The sequence below is a fragment of the Oncorhynchus tshawytscha genome, linkage group LG09 (genome assembly GCF_018296145.1).
Source record: "Oncorhynchus tshawytscha isolate Ot180627B linkage group LG09, Otsh_v2.0, whole genome shotgun sequence".
NCBI classification, from domain to species: Eukaryota; Metazoa; Chordata; class Actinopteri; order Salmoniformes; family Salmonidae; genus Oncorhynchus; species Oncorhynchus tshawytscha.
This window is the reverse complement of record NC_056437.1, coordinates 6428968-6436467: the sequence shown is the minus strand read 5'-3', so window position 1 is coordinate 6436467 and position 7500 is coordinate 6428968.

Below are 7500 nucleotides of genomic sequence, written 5' to 3'. Positions count from 1 at the left end.
CTCTCTGTAGGTGATGGCTTTGTTATGGAAGGTTTGGAATCGCTTCCTTTTAGGTGGTTGTAGAATTTAACGGCTCTTTTCTGGATTTTGATAATTAGTGGGTATCGGCCTAATTCTGCTCTGCATGCATTATTTGGTGTTCTACGTTGTACACGGAGGATATATTTGCAGAATTCTGCATGCAGAGTCTCAATTTGGTGTTTGTCCCATTTTGTGAAGTCTTGGTTGGTGAGCGGACCCCAGACCTCACAACCATAAAGGGCAATGGGCTCTATGACTGATTCAAGTATTTTTAGCCAAATCCTAATTGGTATGTTGAAATGTATGTTCCTTTTGATGGCATAGAAGGCCCTTCTTGCCTTGTCTCTCAGATCGTTCACAGCTTTGTGGAAGTTACCTGTGGCGCTGATGTTAAGGCCAAGGTATGTATAGTTTTTTGTGTGCTCTAGGGCAACAGTGTCTAGATGGAATTTGTATTTGTGGTCCTGGTGACTGGATCTTTTTTGGAACACCATTATTTTGGTCTTACTGAGATTTACTGTCAGGGCCCAGGTCTGACAGAATCTGTGCAGAAGATCTAGGTGCTGCTGTAGGCCCTCCTTGGTTGGTGACAGAAGCACCAGATCATCACTAGCCACTTTAAACAATGCTACCTTATATAATGTTACTTACCCTACATTATTCATCTCATATGCTTACGTATATACTGTACTCTATATCATCGACTGTATCCTTATGTAATACATGTATCACTAGCCACTTTAACTATGCCACTTTGTTTACATACTCATCTCATATGTATATACTGTACTCGATACCATCTACTGTATCTTGCCTATGCTGCTCTGTACCATCACTCATTCATATATCCTTATGTACATATTCTTTATCCCCTTACACTGTGTATAAGACAGTAGTTTTGGAATTGTTAATTAGATTACTTGTTGGTTATTACTGCATTGTCGGAACTAGAAGCACAAGCATTTCGCTACACTCGCATTAACATCTGCTAACCATGTGTATGTGACAAATAAAATTTGATTTGATTTGATTTGATCAGCAAACAGTAGACATTTGACTTCGGAGTCTAGTAGGGTGAGGCCGGGTGCTGCAGACTTTTCTAGTGCCCGCGCCAATTCGTTGATATATATATGTTGAAGAGGGTGGGGCTTAAGCTACATCCCTGTCTCACCCCACGACCCTGTGTGAAGAAATGTGTGTTTTTTGCCAATTTTAACCGCACACTTGTTGTTTGTGTACATGGATTTTATAATGTATGTTTTACCCCCAACACCACTTTCCATCAATTTGTATAGCAGACCCTCATGCCAAATTGAGTCGAAGGCTTTTTTGAAATCAACAAAGCATGAGAATACTTTGCCCCCTCTCTCTGCCCCCCCCCTCTCTCTCTCTCTCTCTCTCTCTTGTCTCTCTGTCTCTTTCTCTGTCTCTCTCTCTCTCTCTTTCTATCTCTCTCTCTCTCTCTTTCTATGTCTCTCTCTTTCTCTGTCTCTCTCTCTCTCTCTCTCTCTCTCTTTCTATGTCTCTCTCTCTCTCTCTTTCTGTCTCTCTCTCTCTCTCTTTCTATGTCTCTCTCTCTTTCTCTGTCACTCTCTGTCTCTCTCTCTCTCTCTCTTTCTATGTCTCTCTCTCTTTCTCTGTCACTCTCTCTCTCTCTCTCTCTCTCTCTTTCTCTGTCTCTCTCTCTGTCTCTCTCTGTCTCTCTCTGTCTCTCTCTGTCTCTCTCTGTCTCTCTCTGTCTCTCTCTGTCTCTCTCTTTCTCTCTCTCTGCCTCTGGACTCGTGTTAAATTATGTTATTTTCAGGAAGCAGAACGAGCCTGACAAAAACCCGAGCCAAACTGTAATTATTGCGGCGGATTAGGAATTAATGGGTGTTTTAGCTATAATGGCGGTATTATTAGCAGTATTTAATAGTATTTAACAGTATTTAATACTAATAATTTCTAGCTCTAATAATGAGAATCATTTTGTGGTTGTCTCTTGAGTCGTGTAATCTTCTTCACCTCAAGGCCTTCATAGGTTGATATTAATAATCGATTATTGTCTCTCCACGTTGGGTTTCATGCCACGGAGATGTCTTGGGTTTGTGACAAGTTACAATACTAGAGACAGACAGACGCCAGAGCTTCACTTTGTCACTGGTACCTGATAACGTTGGTTAAGGAGGTTGTACAAGTTACAATACTAGAGACAGACAGACGCCAGAGCTTCACTTTGTCACTGGTACCTGATAACGTTGGTTAAGGAGGTTGTACAAGTTACAATACTAGAGACAGACAGACGCCAGAGCTTCACTTTGTCACTGGTACCTGATAACGTTGGTTAAGGAGGTTGTACAAGTTACAATACTAGAGACAGACAGACGCCAGAGCATCACTTTGTCACTGGTACCTGATACCGTTGGTTAAGGAGGTTGTACAAGTTACAATACTAGAGACAGACAGACGCCAGAGCATCACTTTGTCACTGGTACCTGATAACGTTGGTTAAGGAGGTTGTACAAGTTACAATACTAGAGACAGACAGACGCCAGAGCTTCACATTTGTCACTGGTACCACATACATGGTTAATGAGGTTGTCAAACAATCTGTCAGACAGTGAGAGCATCACTTTGTCACTGGTACCATACCGTTGGTTCCAATGATTCCAAACATTTAGTCGCCCACATACCATGTGATGACTGTCAAAGCCTCTGTCACCAGTGAGGGGTCATTCCAATCGTTCCAATCATTCCAAACATTCCAAACATTCCAATCATTCCAATCATTCCAAACATTCCAATCGTTCCAATCATTCCAAACATTCCAAACGTTCCAATCATTCCAAACGTTCCAATCGTTCCAAACATTCCAATCATTCCAAACATTCCAATTATTCCAAACATTCCAATCATTCCAATCGTTCAATCATTCCAATCATACCAATCATTCCAAACATTCCAGTCATTCCAATCGTTCAATCGTTCAATCGTTCAATCATTCCAATCATTCCAATCATTCCAAACATTCCAAACATTCCAAACATTCCAATCATTCCAATCGTTCAATCATTCCAAACATTCCAATCATTCCAATCATTCCAATCATTCCAATCCAGAGGTTGTCTATGTGGAAAACAATCCCTTCCTAAAGAGACACACTGATAGTCTGATAGCTTTGGGATGAATGATTCAAGTCTTGTAGGATGGAAGGCTTTGTTAACTGCTCACCCTGAACATTTAACAGCACTGAATTGAACCCTTTCTAACGCAGAGGAGGGAATACAGAGCCTCGATGAAGGCTGACTGGGCTAGAAGAGGGAACACAGAGCCTCGATGAAGGCTGACTGGGCTAGAAGAGGGAACACAGAGCCTCGATGAAGGTTGACTGGGCTAGAAGAGGGAACACAGAGCCTCGATGAAGGCTGACTGGGCTAGAAGAGGGAACACAGAGCCTCGATGAAGGCTGACTGGGCTAGAAGAGGGAACACAGAGCCTCGACGAAGGCTGACTGGGCTAGAAGAGGGAACACAGAGCCTCGATGAAGGTTGACTGGGCTAGAAGAGGGAACACAGAGCCTCGATGAAGGCTGATTGGGCTAGAAGAGGGAACACAGAGCCTCGATGAAGGCTGACTGGGCTAGAAGAGGGAACACAGAGCCTCGATGAAGGCTGACTGGGCTAGAAGAGGGAACACAGAGCCTCGATGAAGGCTGACTGGGCTAGAAGAGGGAACACAGAGCCTCGATGAAGGCTGACTGGGCTAGAAGAGGGAACACAGAGCCTCGATGAAGGCTGACTGGGCTAGAAGAGGGAACACAGAGCCTCGATGAAGGCTGACTGGGCTAGAAGAGGGAACACAGAGCCTCGATGAAGGCTGACTGGGCTAGAAGAGGGAACACAGAGCCTCGATGAAGGCTGACTGGGCTAGAAGAGGGAACACAGAGCCTCGATGAAGGCTGACTGGGCTAGAAGAGGGAACACAGAGCCTCGATGAAGGCTGACTGGGCTAGAAGAGGGAACACAGAGCCTCGATGAAGGCTGACTGGGCTAGAAGAGGGAACACAGAGCCTCGATGAAGGCTGACTGGGCTAGAAGAGGGAACACAGAGCCTCGATGAAGGCTGACTGGGCTAGAAGAGGGAACACAGAGCCTCGATGAAGGCTGACTGGGCTAGAAGAGGGAACACAGAGCCTCGATGAAGGCTGACTGGGCTAGAAGAGGGAACACAGAGCCTCGATGAAGGCTGACTGGGCTAGAAGAGGGAACACAGAGCCTCGATGAAGGCTGACTGGGCTAGAAGAGGGAACACAGAGCCTCGATGAAGGCTGACTGGGCTAGAAGAGGGAACACAGAGCCTCGATGAAGGCTGACTGGGCTAGAAGAGGGAACACAGAGCCTCGATGAAGGCTGACTGGGCTAGAAGAGGGAACACAGAGCCTCGATGAAGGCTGACTGGGCTAGAAGAGGGAACAAAGAGCCTCGATGAAGGTTGACTGGGCTAGAAGAGGGAACACAGAGCGATGAAGGCTGACTGGGCTAGAAGAGGGAACACAGAGCCTCGATGAAGGCTGACTGGGCTAGAAGAGGGAACACAGAGCTGACTGGGCTAGAAGAGGGAACACAGAGCCTCGATGAAGGTTGACTGGGCTAGAAGAGGGAACACAGAGCCTCGACGAAGGCTGACTGGGCTAGAAGAGGGAACACAGAGCCTCGATGAAGGTTGACTGGGCTAGAAGAGGGAACACAGAGCCTCGATGAAGGCTGACTGGGCTAGAAGAGGGAACACAGAGCCTCGATGAAGGCTGACTGGGCTAGAAGAGGGAACACAGAGCCTCGACGAAGGCTGACTGGGCTAGAAGAGGGAACACAGAGCCTCGATGAAGGTTGACTGGGCTAGAAGAGGGAACACAGAGCCTCGATGAAGGCTGACTGGGCTAGAAGAGGGAACACAGAGCCTCGATTCACACGCTCGCTCCTTGATGATGATGTGTTGTAAGGGAGTGTGTGTGTGTGTGTGTGTGTGAGACATTAGCTGGTCTATTTTTAGGATTAGCTAATGATTTAAAGAACGTTGTGACCTCAGAAATGTCTGATAACCATGGTTACAGTTAGTTGCTTTTTATCTGTGTGTTTTAGTCTCGTTTTGTGATTCGTTAACACAGTGGACCTGGGAGCAACATGGCCTTTATGAAATCACTAGTCCTGTAGGACAGACAGCAAAACCAAACCTGGCTTTCGTTTCTTAAATCTTTTCTATACCAGGTTACTAGCAAACTGAGATTTCATTGTCCTGCACCAGATGCTTTAATTTCTTTTTTAGAGTAAAGCTTTTCACTGTCCTTTTCTCGATTTAGGACACAGGCAACACAAATCCAACTGTGATTTGTGATTTTGTTAGTAGAATTTCTGAACGGTATGTTTGTTTCCGTAGGTCTGCAGTAGAGACCAGCCAGGATACTGTTTTCACAACTAGGACAATATTTAGGACACACAATGGCACCGGACTTAGAAAGAGGATTGTATTTTAGATCTGGGGGATTATCATATATATATATTTTTTTACTAAACAAAAACACTTTTTTCTGTCCGTTGGGTCCCTACACTGCTGAATAACACGGTCAAGCTGAGGATATGAAGGCTCGCCCAGCCTAGTATGTTCTAGTATGTTCTATTATGTTCTAGTATGTTCTAGTATGTTCTATTATGTTCTATTATGTTCTAGTATGTTCTAGTATGTTCTAGTATGTTCTATTATGTTCTAGTATGTTCTATTATGTTCTAGTATGTTCTAGTATGTTCTAGTATGTTCTATTATGTTCTAGTATGTTCTAGTATGTTCTATTATGTTCTAGTATGTTCTATGTATGTTCTATGTTCTAGTATGTTCTATTATGTTCTAGTATGTTCTATTATGTTCTAGTATGTTCTATTATGTTCTAGTATGTTCTAGTATGTTCTAGTATGTTCTATTATGTTCTAGTATGTTCTATTATGTTCTAGTTCTAGTATGTTCTATTATGTTCTAGTATGTTCTAGTATGTTCTATTATGTTCTAGTATGTTCTATTATGTTCTAGTATGTTCTAGTATGTTCTAGTATGTTCTATTATGTTCTAGTATGTTCTATAATGTTCTAGTATGTTCTAGTATGTTCTATTATGTTCTAGTATGTTCTAGTATGTTCTATAATGTTCTAGTATGTTCTATTATGTTCTAGTATGTTCTAGTATGTTCTAGTATGTTCTTCCGTGACTGTATACATGCACATCAACTTCCAGCTGTGTTGATGATGACTGGCCTCTGCTTGGTATTGTGTTTGGGAGCTACGAAGTGATGTGGGTGTACACATGCTTTCTTTAAATTTATTGTACAGACCTTACTGGCTTCTTACTGTATGTTCTAGTACTGGCTTCCTCACTGGCTTACATGCACATGGCTTCCAGCTGTGTTGATGGCTGGCCTCTGCTTGGTATTGTGTTTGGGGCTTCCTCACTGGCTTACCTGCTGGCTTCCTCACTGGCTTCCTTACTGGCTTCCTCACTGGCGTCCACTGGCTTCCTCACTGGCTTCCTTGCTGGCTTCCTCACTGGCTTCCTTGCTGGCTTCCTTGCTGGCTTCCTTACTGGCTTCCTTACTGGCTTCCTTTCTGGCTTATAGTGGCTCCTGTGTTGCTGTGGCACTCTGGCAAAAAAACTACTCACTACACTGTAGATCACAGTACAGTGTAGTGGCTAGATCCTTACTGGACAGTGTAGTGGCTAGATCACAGTACAGGACAGTGTAGTGAGTAGATCACAGTACAGGACAGTGTAGTGGTAGATCACAGTACAGGACAGTGTAGTGAGTAGATCACAGTACTGGACAGTGTAGTGAGTAGATCACAGTACAGGACAGTGTAGTGAGTAGATCACAGTACAGTGTAGTGAGTAGATCACAGTACAGGACAGTGTAGTGAGTAGATCACAGTACAGGACAGTGTAGTGAGTAGATCACAGTACCGTTCTAGTGAGTAGATCACAGGACAGGACAGTGTAGTGAACGGTTGGTAGAGGCAGGTTACCCAGGTAACCCAGGTTACCCAGGTTACCCAATTCTCACAAGGCACCCCGATCTCCTTTTCTCCATGTGAATGTGCTGATTTGGACCTGGTCGCTGAGAAGCGGTATATCCTTCGCGTCGGACTCATTATAGAAAAACTCTTCATCCAGTTGGAGGGGAATAATCGCTGTTCTGATATCCAGAAGCTCTTTTCGTTCAATAAGAGACGCTATTCTTGATTTGACCACCAGAAAACAGAAATACAAAAAATAGTTATGAGCTGAATATAACAGTATACCAGTGGAAGGGGAGACAGTTATGAGCTGAATATAACAGTATAGCAGTGGAAGGGGAGACAGTAGCAGGAGACAGTTATGAGCTGGATATAACAGTATACCAGTAGAGGAGACAGTTATGAGCTGAATATAACAGTATACCAGTGGAAGGGGAGACAGTAGCAG